This window comes from Erpetoichthys calabaricus, chromosome 18 (genome assembly GCF_900747795.2).
Source record: "Erpetoichthys calabaricus chromosome 18, fErpCal1.3, whole genome shotgun sequence".
Taxonomy (NCBI): Eukaryota; Metazoa; Chordata; class Cladistia; order Polypteriformes; family Polypteridae; genus Erpetoichthys; species Erpetoichthys calabaricus.
The window spans coordinates 57,251,790-57,270,054 of NC_041411.2; the positions used below are offsets into that span (position 1 = coordinate 57,251,790).

At 39.7% G+C, this 18,265-nt stretch overlaps 3 protein-coding genes across 7 annotated transcripts in view; all 3 read left to right on the plus strand.

The window, feature by feature from the left end:
- syn2b (synapsin IIb) overlaps positions 1-18,265 on the plus strand; it is a 270,752-nt gene that overhangs the window by 68,141 nt on the left and 184,346 nt on the right. The gene's annotated exons all lie outside the window — the stretch shown is intronic.
- Positions 1,030-18,265, plus strand: part of LOC127525813 (peroxisome proliferator-activated receptor gamma-like) — a 249,439-nt gene continuing 232,203 nt past the window's right edge. Inside the window, exon 1 of one of the 3 annotated variants that reach the window (XM_051921496.1) lies at positions 1,030-1,153. The gene's annotated coding sequence lies outside the window, so the exon portion shown is untranslated. Of the gene's footprint in view, positions 1,154-1,188; positions 1,331-18,265 lie in introns of those variants that run through there. The other 2 variants (XM_051921494.1, XM_028825104.2) reach the window with 2 other exon arrangements.
- The window catches only part of LOC114669016 (peroxisome proliferator-activated receptor gamma), a 44,648-nt gene continuing 27,571 nt past the window's right edge, over positions 1,189-18,265 (plus strand). For both annotated transcript variants that reach the window (XM_051921490.1, XM_051921492.1), the window contains exon 1: positions 1,189-1,330. The gene's annotated coding sequence lies outside the window, so the exon portion shown is untranslated. The remainder of the gene's footprint in view (positions 1,331-18,265) is intronic.

Here is an 18,265-nt window from a genome sequence, read left to right on the forward strand (position 1 = left end):
TACCCAAGCTCCTGCTTAACTTCTGGCCTGTTAGACACAACTGAGATACTCAAACTCGAGGTCAGGCCGACACAAAGGGAGGGAAGCCAAAACATCAAGCTGCTTGGCCTTGTTTCCTCCGGAGCTCTGATATTGAGCTGTGCTGCACCAGGTCACTGTAAGTACTGCCCACCACCAGCACCATGCCCTCTTCACACACATGTACATGTATGCTCTGAAAATGACTTTTTTCATTAAACATGTGGGCAGTGGTGGAAAAACAATACTTAAGATGGCATGAGGAGTGACCCTCATCTAAACCAAATTCATTATACAACAGATGGCTCAAACACAGCAGGCTATGAAGTCTTCACAATATCCTCTGTATTGCATGACTTATTTTTTATGTTGCCTAATTAACTACAAAGCAAATATTTTTGGAATCATCATTTCAAACTGTTAAAAAAGCACAAGAGGGATCACACACTTATTTCCTGTTGCATCCCCTGTTTAACTTTTCTCATCTGGATCCCGTCAAGGATCAGAAGACCTGTACCAACAGTAGGTGTCATGGACATCTAAGTAACGCGAAGGACTTACCAGCTTATGAGTGTGATTAGAGTGCCCAGCATAACAGTGGACTAACTCCTCCGTCAGCCCTCCTTTGCTGACAGCCTTTTCTTTATTCCTTCCATGTGCTTTTCGTTTGAGATGCTACACTCCTTCAAATACGTTGAGAATGAAATACAATGCAGTTAGCCAATTCCTACTGAATCTCTGAATAAATTCAGAAAACTAGTTGAGGAATTAGAATCGACAAAACAGAGGTCACTAAATGCAGCAGGAAATTCGTAGTACGTGTGGAGTGTGTGGTCAGTGGACAGGTGAGTATTTGACTCAAAAGTGGCACCTGGACGCTGTGAGAAAAAGGGGCGTGTTGCACTTTTAGGAGAACAACTCGGCTCTCCAATATCGACGAAATATTGTTTACCCATTCAGGCGCGGTCGCGCACTCTCGATTTCCACAGTCAATCTGTCCATTCTGTCCGCTGTTGCAAGTGACGGTGGAACACAGCGCATCGGCGTCTCCGTAACGCGCGAGACTGTGAGCTTCCGCAAGCAGCTGTTTCCATGTGATCCACTCCTCCATGTGACCCCGACAGAGGGGGTGGAGGTGGAGTAGTAGGAGGAGGAGGAGGAGGAAGAGGAGGCGGGGATCCCGTTTTAGGACTTTGACATGTCCAGCAACCGATCTTCTTAAAGTTGCGCGAAGTAATCTTGTCTGTCTCTGCAAAAGAAGATGAGCGGACGCTCGCAGTGAAGGACAGCAACAAAGATTAACCCTAGACAGGTCAGTGTCCGCCGGTCACGATAGTTATAAAGAGGGGTAGTGAGTTGGATTAAGAAAGGGACTTCAGACAAATGTCGCACCTCTAGCCATACGTAGCCACAACGCTACAGCCAAGTAGCGAGCGACAGTTGTGTAGTCAGTCATTCACTCATAGCCACAGATTGAGATGTGCGATCAAATCTGGATACACAGCTAGACACGCATCTACCGGCAGGCTCGAAATAATTCTAACAGCAGAACACCGCCGGACTGAAACAGGCTGTCTAGAGCAAGAGCCCAATCCACCTGATAAAAAGAGTAAATTGTCACCACTAGGGAGAAATTGACCGGTCTGCCACTTGTCTGTACACTTTTAATTGCCGATTGCTAAAATATTTTTGTGAAGTATTAATTACTCAGGTTTAAGACTTCATGCATTCCAGACCACTCCGTGCGTGGATGACAGGTTTAACAGTGGACACGTACACTTTCAGTGGGTATAGCAGCTCTGCACACCTTGGCATTGTTGGGCAATACTTAACTGCAGTGACTAAGCACTTTATTCTTGTGGGGGAGTTTCTCTGGCGTTAAGGGTGGCGTTTTTAAGTCTTGATTTTACTCCTGAAATTGAAGGATATCTAGTATCACAATAAAGCATTCGTTAGATAAGCCACCAGGCTTCATTGAGACAAAAGCTGGGGCTCTCCAGGCAACACGCTCCTTTTGAAAATATGATAAAAGGCATTTTTACCGCGGTGACACTTTGCTGCGGCCACGAGTGTTAATGAAAGTCACACAACAAATACTCGCCTAAGGCATGTATAAAAAGCATAAAGGGCTTTAAATTACAAGCCTGCATGCGTGAAGCATGTGTGAGAGGTGGTCCACAGCTCAAACGACTCAAAGTTGAAGCGAATATTCATGGTCCTGTCTTTCATTCAACATATAGCTGTTGCTTAACCCTAAACAAAATTTACGTCATGTTTTTTTTTAATTTCACCAGAAAGACAAGAGGCAAAAATACGATTCAGCGAGTTTAACACGGATATGAATAATCTTTATGAAACAGAAGGGAACGTATTCATCTGAGCACAGCAAAGCTCAGAGTGAGTAATTCCCTTTCACATGATCGAGGCTTACGTGGAAACCCATGTTGTGCGCTGGTTCAGAAGGTGAAATCCTATGCCTTACTTTACAGTAGGCGCTACAGTGCTATTGTGCGGGACGTCAGTCCGACTGACACACTTGTTTTGCGCAACAAAAGTCACCTGGGAGTCGCAGCATTTCAAATTCAAGGAGAAGGGCTTCACACGAGCTTGGTAACATTTATTTATTTATTTAATGTTTGAAAGTGCGAATACGGGAAGAAATTGTACTGTTAAAGGTAATGATTAGTTCTAGTTTCGGTCAGTCAATAACATCAGGGTCCATTGTGTGTCAATCAGTGTTATTATGAAAGAAAGAAAGAAAGAAAGAAAGAAAGAAAGAAAGAAAGAAAGAAAGAAAGAAAGAAAGAACGAAAGAAAGAAAGAAAGAAAGAAAGAAAGAAAGAAAGAAAGAAAGAAAGTAATGTTAAAGTTCAAAGTAATAAATGAACACCGACCAAGGGTATAAGAGAAAAAGAAAAGCAGGTAATTATACTCGATTTACAATAGGGAATGGTATTCAAGTAGTATTAATGTATAGAACTGATGTAAGAACTGAAAGACAGATACGCAGTCAACAGGAGAACTTTGATTTCAATCATTAAAAGTAACAGCAGGAAATAAAACTCTTTGTAATATACAGTATTTGTGATTGTAAATATCAGCGCGAGTGCACAATTTAAAGCATATTTAAAATTAGTCAAAGAATAATAAATCAATCGCATCGTACCTTGTAATATTAATAAGAGCTTTGCTTGGGGAAAACATCTAACTATCTAACGACAAAATTCTTCTATAGTTTTATGATAGTAGTTTTACAGCAAAGCATATAAGGAGGCAATTTTAGCATCCTGTAAATTTAGTAATATAAATGGGAAATGTAATTAGTAGTGTAATTCATAATATAAGGGAGATTTTAACGATTTAACTCATGCCTTTACTCATGCTTACATATAAAAGTACAATCGATAACTGAATCGGTATTGCTTATATGAAGAAAAGTAATATTAGAGAGTAAAAAATCGAAAACCTGTCATGAGCTCACATAAAAATCAAGGGAGGCGTAGGAAATTATTAAGTTCGTCTGTTGTTTTACTAATAGTAACCAACGTAATAAAACTGTAAATAGTATATTCTGATGTAAACATTACGAATTTACACCAAAATAAATAACTATTTAGAAACAACAAACAAATCTCCTGTTTTATATGTATGTATGTATGTACGCATAAATATGTGTGTGTATACACATACACGCATACATTATTTTCTGAAAGGTATAAGTAAAGAAAAAAGAATGACAGTTGTTTAATACAGAAGAAGTGGTTTTGTCGCTAGTGTGAGTGGTTGCAGGGTATATACTGTAACTTACATATCCATACTATAATAATTGATTAAAAGAAGCGAGTCTCGCGATTCTGAACTGATTCAATGAATTGGAAAATGGACAGATGAGTGAACAAGCAGACCTGCTGTTGATAACGTGCTGTTTACAATGCCAGGTGGCAGGTCGGAGGTTATCGGTGAAGCAGCTCACCTTAAGAGTAGCGGTGCTAATCATTCTATAACTCATATACCTGCTATTCACCTTCTGTACAATACATATGTGAACGTTTATATGTTACAAATAACTAAATACTTAGTAGCGTCACTTTGACGTTTGATAAACTGGTAAGTGATGGCCACGTAGAGGCAGGTGGCAGCCCCAACCCAGCCGGGCGTGGAGTGTGCCAAGACCCGGTCTTGTTATTTGCGATGCCTCGTTAAGTGACGACTGCCGCCCGTAAAGGTAAGTTGCGCTGTCCCATCAGTGACTTCGGTTATTTTTAACGCCCTTTTATGTTTTTCAATGTCACGCAGTTTTTTCTGTTCGTATCTATCTCCCTTTCCATGCATTTCTGCAAAACAATTTAAGGAACAGCCGAGCCGCGCACAAAATGAAGTTAAACGGCTGTCTCGTTGGCACAAGACTCACAAGGCGTAAAGGTCTGTTTGCTTGGCTAATCGTTGGCCTGAAGCGGACTTAGGCTGGCAGTTTGCTGCAGAGGGGTGGCAGTCCGGCTACAGGCTGAGGATGGACAGGGTGAAGGACAGGCCGCCTGGGAGGCTCACCGTTGACCTAAGCGCCCACACTTTTTAATTTAAAAGAATAATTCGTTTATCATTGGGACATTTTTGCTATATATTTTTGCCACACACATATATCTTCATCAAACTGGGTTCCCTCCCCTGAAGTCGTCACAGTAAGAGCCCCTCTCAAATTGAAGAAAGTTGTTCCAACAGTGTTACAGCTTCCCATTAATTTTACTGGTTGGGCTTTACAATATTATTTTCATTTTTAAGATTTGTTTTCTTTATAGTAGTGACTTCATCCAAGTCAGTCTTTGAGGGCTACATTGGCCAGAGATGTACCAGTTTATCACTATATGTGATGTTCCTGCTCCAAGCCTGGTTCTACATATGAAAACTTCAGTCCATACCCTTCAACATATGATAGCCCAGCTCATGTGAGAAACTACACACAGTAGCTCTGCATGTTGCTCTGCACTATACCACATGCAAAAAGTTATTTTCTTTTTATGATAACTGCATATGATAATTTCAGACCATGCAATACTGCTATGTATGTTGACGTCTCTCTGTTCCTATAGCACTATATGACACAGCCCTCACTGCCTGGAAATATATATAATATTCTCTATCCACATTTAACACTATAATGGTCTCAGTTGTGTGCAAGGCACAAATTGTTATAGCTCCACTCTATACCTGGTACTGCATATAAAGACTCCTACTCGATGCCTAGTACTATATATGGCCCTACTCCTATCATAAGCCCATTCCCTATATTGACTATGCTTTACACCCAGCACTGCATATGATGCTCCCCACTCCAGACCATTGCTATATATGATAACCCTGATTCCACCCCAGCACTACATATCATGTGCTGTCATGCCCAGCTGCACTACTGGCACAATAACACCACAAAAACAGTTATATGTGCTCCATCTTAAATCTGTGAGAACAAAGCACATTGACTTGAGAGCTAAAGTAAACCATGACACTGACATTTCATTTGCCAATCAGAGTTTTACCCACCATGTAGGGATTGTGTTCTTGGCTGTTCCTAAACAGTATACCCCATATGACAGTATCAGAATATCACTTATTGGTTGAGTTAGTTTCAGCTCTGCCTTACATAACTGGAACTTACAACTTCTCAAACGACAGCTTCACACCATTACAAGCATGAGGGGGTCAAATAAAAGTGGTCTTAATTGAAGTGAGCCAGTCACAAAATGAGCACTTACAAAAAATCAAAAAGTCACTTGAAGTAAAGGCCTCATCTTTTGGCTCATCATGCTAAGAGAGTATTCTCTCTGCATCCAGGTGGGTAAAGTGACTTCTGTCAAGGGCATCAAACACTTATATATATATATATATATATATATATATATATATATATATATATACACTAATACATATACTTATATGTGTATATATATATATTCAAGCGCTAACGCGTTGACTGTTTGTTAAAATGTTCCACAAGTATAAGAGTGTATCCTTCCTGAAAGATGTTGTTGCAACACTTACATTAATTGTTTGACTAAAAAAGAACTTGACGCATTTGTGGTCAAATTTCCTTTTTAGTTGGCTAAATTCTGAAAGTTTTCCTCATCTTGTGATGATTCACCCTTCAGATGACAGTCGCCATGCTTTTCCTGCCCTTTCTCTTTCTTTGCTGACATTTACCAGTGACAACAGGTCACACGCCAGACAAGTCATAAAATGCAGCGTGTGCATGATGATTAGATGCATGTGTGTATGAGGAGTGATCAAAGAGTTGTGAGCCTGACTTATCGAGAGAAGCACCAGAAAAAAGAAAGAAGTTATGTCTGTCAAAATGAACTCTAATAAACTTCTGATTATATCCATAAAGTTTTTCTGTGCCACTCACATACAGAGTTTTGCCTTGCTTGTGCAACCACTCTTCTGCAGCTGACTTAATCATTGGCACATTTCACGGGGGCAGTCATTCAGATTGAAGATGAAGTGGTAGTCACCCGGGGTCAGATCTGGAGAAGAGAGTGGGTGTGGACACTGTCTGAATCCACAGTTTTGCAGAGAAGCATTGCCTTGAGGCAGCGTTATGAGGCAAAATGCAGAGGTTGACAACTTTTGATGGCTTTATCTGAATGACAGCTGCAAACAGAAGAAATCAGTATAAAATCGACAGTTATGTAGGCCATTTAAGATATTTAATTAATATAGACTACACCTTCAACATCATAAAAATTGTGCAAATTGTTTTGCTGGTAATGTTTTGAACCTTGAATTACTTTGGTGTTAAAAAAATACCACATGCTGTCCCAGAGATAGAAGTATATGGCAGGCCAACAGAGTTAATTTTAAGGACTGGAAGATGGAATTAAGTTATAAGACAATTTTCCTTTGGGGATTAATAAAGTATATCAAATAAAACATAAAATCAAAAAATAGTTAGAAGTTCAAAACCAGGAAGACTTCATTTACCACCAGAGCCAAAAACCCTAAACCAAATTCTAGTCAAAAGGTTGTTAATGGATCATAAAAGCAAAATTAAACTCATAGTTGATACTTTCAATGCAAAAAGCCAAAATACATAAGTAAAAAATAAAAATCTAAAGCCTTTAAGCACAATATCCACAAGCTTGGACAACCTAAAAGTTCACAACTTCTATCTTTTTACTGTCATAACAATGACATCATCCACTCCCAACTGTCCCACCATGTCAACTAGCACAGTAACAATAAACCTCAAAGCTTCTACACTTGTAAAAAAATGAAATGGCATCACAGGATGGCACAAAATATATTAACCTTTAAAAAACAACAATACAAGTAACAAATAACTAGAGAAATGAGTCAGTCGGTCATTGTCCAACCCGCTCTATCCTAACACAGGGTCACGGGGGTCTGCTGGAGCCAATCCCAGCCAACACAGGGCGCAAGGCAGGAACAAATCCCCAGGCAGGGTGCCAGCCCACCGCAGGGCACACACACACACCAAGTACACACTAGGGACAATTTACGATCGCCAATGCACCTAACCTGCATGTCTTTGGACTGTGGGAGGAAACCCATGCAGACACGGGGAGAACATGCAAACTCCACGCAGGGAGGACCTGGGAAGCAAACCCAGATCTCCTTACTGCGAGGCAGCAGCGTTACCACTGCGCCACTCAGAGAAACGAGTTCCACATAAAAAACAAATACTTGTAACCGACATAAATGATAAAGAAAAGAGGCTCAAATTTTAAAAAATGAATTATAACACCATGCTTCCTTTGTTTTGATATTTGTCTAGAGGACGGGTCAAAGTTATGTCTCCAAATTTTAATCCCAGTTATTTAAAGATTATTAAATTTCTCCCCATTCAAATTTATTGGCTTGAGAATCTCGTTAGAACATTAAATACGGAGAATGCCTTAATTTAGAAGTTAAAATCTTAGATGTTCAATGTGCACATACCTGGACCTGTTACGCTATGTATGATGAATGGATTCAAACCACATAAATATTCCCTAAAATGTCTGCTATTTCTCAGACTATTGCTCTTTAATTTTTCATGAAGATTTGCTCCACAGGGTCAATACTGGGTCGAAGGCTGGCTAGACCCTGAGTCAACTTTGATCACTGCAATGCCATGGCTGAATTGTTATGTCCATTGCTTGACTGTTGCATTTTAAAGGGACTGATCCATGTACATGTTGTCTAGGTTAAAAGCAACCTTCAATTATATTGCTGTCCTGCTATGAAATTCAATGAGAGTAACTGATTTGGTGATATTCACCACCCATTTGAGCTGGTTCAGAAACAAGAATTGTTTGTTGTGAACCACATCTGTTAGACACTTGTAATTCACATGTCTTAGTAATCAGAGCTAACTTTTGGCCAGTTTTAAAATCATTATCATGGAATACCCCTCTCAGGCAATAACTCAACACTTAGTGATCACTTTTTGTATAATATCATGTATGCTTCTTACTTCACTGACAGTTTTTTGCAACAATGCTGTAACTTTTCTAAATCTGATTTCATGTTAAGGGTCCATAAAAGTTGTCATCTTCTTCACCAGTTCTATATAAGTAGGTATTTTCTCCACCATTAGCAAATATACAATCCCAAGTATGTCCCTAATAATCTAGATCTTCTGTTTTAGACTATAGTAAAAAAAGGTGGTCTTGACTGTGCTGGGTCAGCCTTAATTGGCTAGGTCTGCTGAGCAGGGCATTGTTGCACTGGCCTCAACCGGACTGAATACCTCTGAAGAGGGGTTTACTGGGTATGACCTTGGTAATGTTTAACAATACGATAATATAATAATAATATAATAATATGACGTTTAGGTAATATCTCAGATAAAGAAGCACATGAATCATCAGGTAGAAGGGTCCTTTCATCAGACTGGCCGGCCCAGCATTGACTCAGCTGTCAAGTGACCAGTAGAAGGGAGGCTGCTAATTGGCAGAGGTCTCCATGACTCTGACTGTGTCTGACTTGTCTGACTTTTTTTTTTACAATCTGGCCATGTTTCTACAATTAGATGGTAGTATCTATCTATCTATCTATCTATCTATCTATCTATCTATCTATCTATCTATCTATCTATCTATCTATCTATCTATCTATCTATCTATCTATCTATCTATCTATCTATCTATCTATCTATCTAGATAGCTATTGTTGTTTTTTGTTTATGTTAATTATTTTCTACTTTGGCTTTGATGCATTGAACAAATGTGTACCTTTATATGTGATAGTTCTTCATTTGGTCAGTGATATAATCTGTTCTTGAATTTTGCATCGCGAGTTGCCACAGCGCTCTGCACCTGCACTTAGTGAGAAGTGCTGTGCACGGATAAAGCAGTTTGTACTGCTGTATTGTATTTCTGAGGTGGCAATGATAGAGTGACCATCTAGCTCTGTGAAGAGGATTATTTCTGTTCTGTTTTGTGTATTGTATTTACCCCATTTTTTTGACATCCATTGCACTCCCATCCTTCCTGGAAGGGGGTCTTGCCCTGAATTGCCTTTCCCAAGATTTCTTCCAATTTTTTCTCCTGCAAGGTTTTTTTTTGGAATTTTTATTGTTTTCCTAGGGAGTCAAGGCCAAGGGCTGTCAAAAACAGGGCAATCCTTGCATGACATTGGGTTATGCAAGAAATAAATTGCTTTCGTTGTAATCTGGGCTCTACTGCACTTGGCTTTTATGGATTGAGCTATGTTCACTTGAGTATCCTTAGCTTTGCTTTGATGAGCTTGAGAATGATAAATAGAACTGTGGTGATTGTGTTTTAGTATATTTTTAGGCCAAGATGTTCTGGCCTAGATTCTACTGAGCTAAACTCTGTGGACATGAGCGCTGCCTTGCTATTGTGCAATGACATAGGCTTTATTAAAATTTATTAGCCTCGTCTAAGCTGGTCTTTGTAAGGACTAACTTGTCTTGCCTATGCCTTCTGAAATGAGATCTAAAAGGTGAACCTTGGATGAGCTCTTCTTGAAGGGACTGAAATTTGGTAGGCAAAAGATGAGTTTTCTTGGCTATGAACTGTGACGAACATTTTGTTGTGGCTTTGCTAGGCTGAGTTGGACTGCTAAAAAATTCTAGACTTTTCTGAGCGGAGCTTTGCTGAGGAAGATTTCCTTGTTCTTGTTCTAAATGTTGTGGATGAGTTACTACTAAGCTATTTTTTGATGGACCATAATTTTCTGAGCCGAATATTGCTCAGATGATTTTGTTGGACTTCAGTGTGTAACAGTAAACTGTGAGAACTTATCTTATCCTTGTTTTGCGGAACCAAGTTATTCTAACTTGACTTCTAATGGAAATGAACTGTGCTGGGCTTAAGCCTAATGAGACACTACTAAACAGTTTTTGGCCCTTCTGGCCAGAACTTTGCACTGATTGGCTTGTTAGGCTGGATTTGGCTAAGCTGAACTGTATAGTAAGTGAATAGCTGCCTCAGCATGCATCTGCAAATGAAAAAAATGTAGTTATTTTCTCAATGAAAGGAACAGAAGGTAAGACACACATCATTTCGGCAATATAGCTCATCATCAGGGCTACCGTCTTTTTTTTTTTTTTTTGTGCAAAAATCTCTTTTAACTTTTTTTGTTTATTCTTAAAATGAACTATGCTTGACTTGTTCTCCTGACTTGTCAGTGTTAACCTGGCATCTTCTTTTCTGGGCTGTGCTGGATTATGAAATCTCCCAAACCATGACTTGGGACTTGAAATTTGGAATGTAGGTTACCCTTGGCCCATAGGTGCTCACTAAAAAATGGTTTTAAAAATTTCGTGGTCCAAGCGTGAAATTTCTTATACTATTTTAGACCAGTTTGTATGTCTGTCCGCTTTTCACGAGAGAATTACTTAACAGATTTAGATTGGGTTTTTTTTCTGTAATTTGCTTGAACATTCTGTTGATTTGCGACTTTCTCATCACGCTAAGTATCATAGTTCGCTTGCAGTACCGATTTATTAACGTGAATCCGAGAGAGACTCATCGGGCTGCAGGCATGTGGTGGGGCCCTCTTCACTCACGCGTCTGCCTCGGGGCGTAACCTTAACTCTGCTTAGTTAGCAAACAAGAGAACTACTTAACAGATTTAGATCATTTTTTTTTCTGTAATTTGCTTGAACATTACGGTTGATTTTGCGACTCATTTTATTAAGAATTATAGTTCGCTTGCAGGAGCGATATATTCACATACACACACTAAGCACACATACTAAGCACACACTAGGGACAATTTAGGATCGTCAATCCACCTAACCTGCATGTCTTTGGAAAGTGGGAGGAAACCGGAGCACCCAGAGGAAACCCACACAGACACGGGAGAACATGCAAACTCCAAGCAGGGAGGACCTGGGAAGTGAACCCAAATCTCCTAAATGCGAGGCAGCATAGTTTACTGTCAAATAAGGCAAAGAGTACGCAATACGTGTTTCGCCCTCATTTGAGCTCATCAGGCGTACACACTCTACTGCTCCCTTCTCGGGGATCGAACCTCAGATATCAGCGTCAGTGACGAAGCACCGTTACCTAGTAGGTAACCACCCACACAATTCAGGTCGGGACTCTTTGCATTATTTGACAGTAAACTATGCAACATTCCATGATCTGCTTCTCGCAACTGAAGAGGGGCACCGTGGCGGATGTTTGCCGAATGGCAGGCCTACCACAAGCGTTACCTGGTAGATAACCACCCACACAATTCAGGTCGGGACTCAGACTACGAATGTAATGAATATATATATATGTATATATATATATATTGTGCTCTGTTTGCCTGGCTCAGTTGTACTGGCCTGGGTTATAGTTGATCTGGGCTGGGCTAAATTCTGAATCTGATGATCTAGACTCTGATATACTGTTCTTCACTGTTCTTGGCCCCTCTTGGTCAGGGTAGACTGAGACCATCCAGTTTGGGCTGAGCCTTTCCAGCCTGGTGTCTTCAGAGATGTTTGTTATAAATAAGCTTCTTCTGAGGTTTTCTCTGCTGGATGTTGCTTAGCACAGCTTGCTTGGCTGAAGTGTGTTAAACTAGACTGTGTTGGGGTTGTCTTAACTTTGCTTTGCTGACATTATCCAGGTTATTGAGTCTGCATTTTATTATGATCTACTTAGTAAGACTGACTGGGCAGAGAAGGGCTCAGATGGGTTGGATTCTACTGACTACATGTTGTTTCAAATTAGGGTTCTGTATCAGTCTACTTATTTAAAAAGAAGCTTCCACTCAAGATGTTTTTTATCTTTGTGGTGCTCCTGAAAATATGTGCATTCATTTTCAATGGGTTTATCCACAGTGACAATTGAATTAGATGTCCAGTCTCTACAGCTGTATGAGCTCTTGTCAAGGCCTCATGGGAGCAGATGATGCACACACCTCCTGTAATGGCAGCCCCGCCCAGCTGCACTTAAGTGTCAGGCTATAGCACAGTGGGTGCAGGTGTGTAGATAGGGATCGGCAAAAAGAACTTTGAACTGTAATTGTAAGGTGTGTCAGGAACACCAAATCGCAACACAAATTCCTCCACTCACACGCTACTTTGTGAAAATACCTTGATGCTACAGAATAACTGTGGATCATTGAACAGCAGAGTCAGAAGGCTAAGCGGCTTTATTAGCCTGATTTTGAACACAGTTACACAGACACATTTTTTGTGCTCCATGTTGTCAGTTGTGTATTCAAAATCTTCTGGCTGGAACCTCTGGGCATAGATTAACTTAAAAGTAGAAAAAGGAACAGAGATCCTTAAATAAAGAGAAGCAAAATATGAGAATAGTTTAGACCCATGGCATGGAGTCATACACAGTAACATTACTGTCAAGGGTCCACACCAATGCACTTGAGAAGCTGCCAACCAATATTGCACTCGCTGTTTCTTTAGACATCGAGGAATGCAGGGATTGGCGGCCATTGCACCACTCAGGCACTTTGTATGCTAGCATGTTTTCCTCCTCTATCAAGGAAGCCCAAAGGATCCCTGAAGAGCAATCAGGCACTTAACTCATTTCTAAAAAAAGAAATTAGGCAAAAGGTTGCTTTTCCAAATATTGTGTAAACCGAAATTCCCATGGAGCCACACAATAAAGATATTGGGATATCAGAGTAGCTGCCAAAAATGTGTTATTGAATTATTTCCAGTGGAGTTTTTCTATTCCCAGGAGAGCCTGTTGATGAAGAACATCTATTAGATACTAGAGGAGTTGAGCTTATTCATGCCAGCCAATCGCTAGACACAAGGCCAGCTATTTAGCATCTTGAGACAGCATTCGTTACACGCTGTCAGTGGAATGCACAGCGACCAGAACCTTCTGCAACGCTTCATTTGGTTTGTATTTCTATTCTATGTCAGCTTTGCCTAGAGAATTCAGATCTTGAGCAATGGGGGAATTTGTTGTTTAATTATACCAGCTATAGTTTAGCTATAGTGTTGGGTCATGTCAGTCTCATGCATGTTTTGTTGTGCACTTTCAGTGACCAGTCCCATCAGTGTCACTGCTAGTTGGGCTGAGGTCTCACTCTGTGTGTCAGATCATATGTCTCTGCCAGTTTTATTAAGTTCCAATCAGTCTTTGGTCAATGTCAAAACCCATGCCACTTGATGCCATTCTCTCTGTCAGATTCTGTTAGTGTCACTGAGATTTTGGTTTGGTGCCATTCTTTGGTTCATTTCAAATTTTTTGTAGTTGTGTTCAGTACTATTATGTGCTTTCAGTCTAAATAATGTCAATACCACTCTGGCGACAATCTTTGTAATGAGTCCTGTGCTTCTGTCAGTTTAATCTAATGCCACACTGTGTGGAATCATTTCAGTGTTACTGCCAGTTGTGGACTGTACCTCTTTAAGTGTTATTTCTTGTTTAGTCTCATCAGGTAGTTCAGTTTAATTCTGTTCAAGGTTTTCTTCTATAATCAGCTTTGAGTATATACAAAGATATATAAGTCTACAGTAGTAATAAAGAAAAGCACTATATATTGTATATACAATATGAATACACATAACCATATTTAGACATGTAAATACAGATTAATGAACTGTAAAAGTAATACATTGGAAAGTCAGATGACATGAAGTAAAGTAAGGTAAGTTAAGATAAACTTAAGACAATAATACAGTCATGAGATCTTGGAAAAAATAAACCCGTTGGTAATTTAGGAAAGGTAAAACCAATCAGGGTCACAATGCCAAACCTGCTGCTTCTACAGTGTTGGCTAGTATCCATAACTCTGATTGAATTGTATGAAGGCCATTGTCTCCAGGACCAGGAGGAGTAACTTGGTCATAACAGCAGTGATGCAAACCACCACAGAAATAACACCAAGAAAAAAATAGAACGGGAAAAGGGGTCAGTGAGAGTTTGTCATCATGACCACGGGTTTAGTAAGTGAAATTTGGTTTGGGACCACAATTTTTCCCCTTTTTTAGTAACCACACCTGCACTTTTTTCCAACCCTAGCAGAGTTGGATACTTCTGTTAGTTTGTTGTTTCTAGTCTGAAGTAAACAGATTTTAAATATGAGAACTAACTCTTAGATAAAAGAGAAATGTGAATAATAGCCAAATACATTCAACATAATGAAAATGTACATCCTTTGACTTCAGAGTTGACTATTTTATTGCTGCAAAGTTGATATAATTAGTTATTTCCTTACCGTGTACAGGGATAACAGTGCAGAATGGTGATTAGGGCCATAGCCACTTCTAGTCCAGTCACTGCTCTTATAGAGTTTGCATGCTCTCCTGGGACTTTAGACTGACAGGTGACTCCAAGTTGGGGCCACTTTGCCCTTTGATGTACTGGCACATCTTTCCTGGTTGGTTCCTGCCTGGGACACAATATTAGCAGGATAATATCTATTTGCTGATGGCCAGATATTGGAAAAAGTGACCTCAGTAAATCTACAAGTCATACATGTGGCTTAGTGTATTCGGCTTGTAAGTCAATTGGACATTATTTTTCCAAATTATGTTCCTAATAGCAGGATGTTCTATTCACAAAAAGTAATATTGGTCTGGGAACGGGACTTCTCTAACTGCACAGGCTGTTAACATGAACAGGAATGAGGGAGGTCTGCCAATAGAATTTAGCACATGTTGAAAAGGATTGAATGAATAAGACGTTAACCACCTAAGAACCAATGGCAGCAGTTCAGCTAAGCAGATGTAAAAGGTTGGTGTGGTCCGCTATGACAAAAGCGGAACTTACTTCTAAAAACGTAAAGGTGGTAATACTTCCTGCATTACAGGATATCAGAATAACGTTAACTTTGTGGGTTAAGACAGTTTCTTTGCTGTGATAGGACTGAAAGCCAAACTGAAACATATAAGAAAACTTGTAGTGTTTAAGATTAAGACTGGAGTAAGGGTACAGCCTTTCTAAAACTTTGGAAAGAGGGTAATTTTAAAACTGGTATGTAACGTTTAAGAATTGAATGGTTTAATTTTCCTAAAAAGCATCTAATAGTGACCACAGTTTTTAAACAACTGCATTGAATTGAAGGGATAGGTTGAATTAAAACTACTAAGGCAGCGGTCTGTGTTATGCAATGTTAATGTCACTGCCAGTCATTTGGTGATCTCATTCTCTGTGTCAAGTGATGTTTTTGGTGCTATTTTCTGTGTCACATCCTATCTGTGCTACTACCTTTTAGGTTCTGTGTTTGATTATGTGAGTCTGTCTGCCACTTCTACTCAGTATCACTCTTTTCTGTTCTATCATTCTGACTGTCTATTTTTTGTAATGGAAATCTACATGTCAGATCCTATTAGTGACAGTGAAAGTTGTTTATTCGTGCCTATGTGCAAGGTCATTATAGTGTTTCTAATATTTCTTTATAGCACCATTTTGTCATGCTAGTGTCACTGCCAGTTATTTCCAGAGTAAGTCCTTGTGTTGTCTTGTGTTAGTATCACTGCTAGTTGTGTCCAGGGAAACTCTCTGCCATGTTGTCATTGTGTCCATTCTGAATGAGATAGATAGATAGATAGATAGATAGATAGATAGATAGATAGATAGATAGATAGATAGATAGATAGATAGATAGATAGATAGATAGATAGATAGATAGATAGATAGATAGATAGATAGATACTTTATTAATCCCAGGGGGAAATTCACATCTGAGTACCTCAGCTCTACAAAGTAAGGTGATGCCACATTGAATCCTGTGTTAAGTGGTGATGTGACATTAAAGTGATGAGTGATGTTGTCTTGTTAATGGCTGCAGTTGATGTTTTTCACTCAGAATCAGGAGGAGCTTTACTTTGTCTGCTTCTCTCCTTCGCCCCCACTGGACAAAGCTTGCTATGACTCAGTTATAGCATAAAACCACAAAGAGAACTGGAACTGAAGGGCTGCAGGAAGTCATGTGGTCATAGTGGAACCTTATGACCCTAAAGACTCAGACAAGTGGCATTGCACTTCCCTTCATGAGGGCAAGGTTTAGAGCTGGCATGAGGGAAGGTTCAAGCCCTGTTGGTAGTATTCCATGCAGGATCCAAGAGCCTAGGAAATAGCAGATGACTTATGAATGTCATAAGACTGATGCGATGGGAGAACAAGGGGGAAAAGGACATACCCAATCTTTCAATGTACTCAAGAATACCTATTTGGCTGAAATCTTGGTAACTTACTTTTTCACATTTGAAATCCGATTTACTAAAATCATTAATGAATTCTCCATCCATCCATCTTCTTATCCCCTTTATCCAGGGCAGGGTCACAATGTAGCTGGAGACTATCCGTCTATCTGTTCTTAAAAATTATTAGTATTATTTTGCTTCTTCTTTTTTTTTTTTTGCAGTTTTGCACATCTGTCCAAAGTGTCCTTTTCACCAGCTGACTTAAAGACTGGTGAGTCAACACAAACCAGTTCTATCTTGCTGATGTATCTTCCTCCTCACAAGTAGGTGCTTCAGGCGGCTGGTTGGAACATTCACTTTGGCACACTGCATTCAGATTCTGAATTGTTCATTTGCACTGAATCCACCCTCAGGGTCAAGAGTTTATAGTTTCGTTTATTTTAAGCCTTAAAAGCCTTGATTTCCGGTCTGTGGTTTCTTGCGTCTGCACTACCTGTCACTTCAGAGAAGAAACAAAAGAAGTCAGCATGACATACAGTGTGTTGCAGTGCCAGGAAATCATAAAACGTCAGCCTTGGTGACAAGACTGTGTAGAAGATATGCCAGTGAAGAGATTTGTGTAGCCCACAGTAGGAGAACTGGGGGGGGGGGGGGCACAATGGCACACTTATTCATTCCAGCAATACTATTAATTGCAAACAGAGCTGTATATAGCATAGTAATGTAGCTCGGCCTCCTATTGTAGGGCATCTTTTAAAATATTTACAATTTCTGTCATGCTCTTGTCTTTCTATGGGTGCCCACTGCCCAAGACCTGCTCTATAGAATGCTTAAAACATCTCATCAGTCATCTGCTGGAGTATAAGTCTCTGTTCCTCTCTGTCGATTTTTCAAGACCTATGCTCAAGTTTCATGTGGTAAGGCCATAAACAAGAATGAATCCTTTCTGAAGAATGTCACACTACTAAAATCCAAGAGTATCATTAAACTATTTTCAGTAAACATTTAACTGAAGAAGAGAAACTCAAACATTAGTGTTTGCATACATATTCAAGCCCTACACATTGATACTTTCTCAAGAAACCTTTTTCTGCAATAACAGCCTTAATCCTTTTGGGGTATTTACCAGTTTTACACATTGTTCAGGAGTGATTCTTCCCAATTTGTCTTTATAAAGATCCTCTAGGTAGGTGGGATGGTTACTCTGGACACCAGTTTTCAGATACTGATTCTCAGTAGAGTTAAGATCAGGGCTTTGACCTGGCCATTCCAAAATATTCATTTTCTGTTTTTGAGCCATTCCTGTGTCGCTTTAGTCTTATGCTTAGGGTCATTGTCATGTAAAAGATTAATCTTCTCCCAAGCCATAGGTTCATAGCAGATTGGAACATGTTCTCATGCAATATTGTGAAGTGTTTGAGTCTAGCCATTGCTCCTTCAACTCTGACAAGATTCCCAGTCCCAGTACATGAAAAGCATCCCCATAGCATAATGCTACCACTACCATATTTCACTGTAGGTATGATGTTTCTTGAGGCATGGGCAGTGTTAGTTTTATGCCACACACACCTCTTTGAAGTCTGGCAAAAAGTTCTCTTTTGGTCTCACCTGATCATTAAACCTGCTCCCACATCTTAACATGGCCTTTCTCATGTTTTGTAGCAA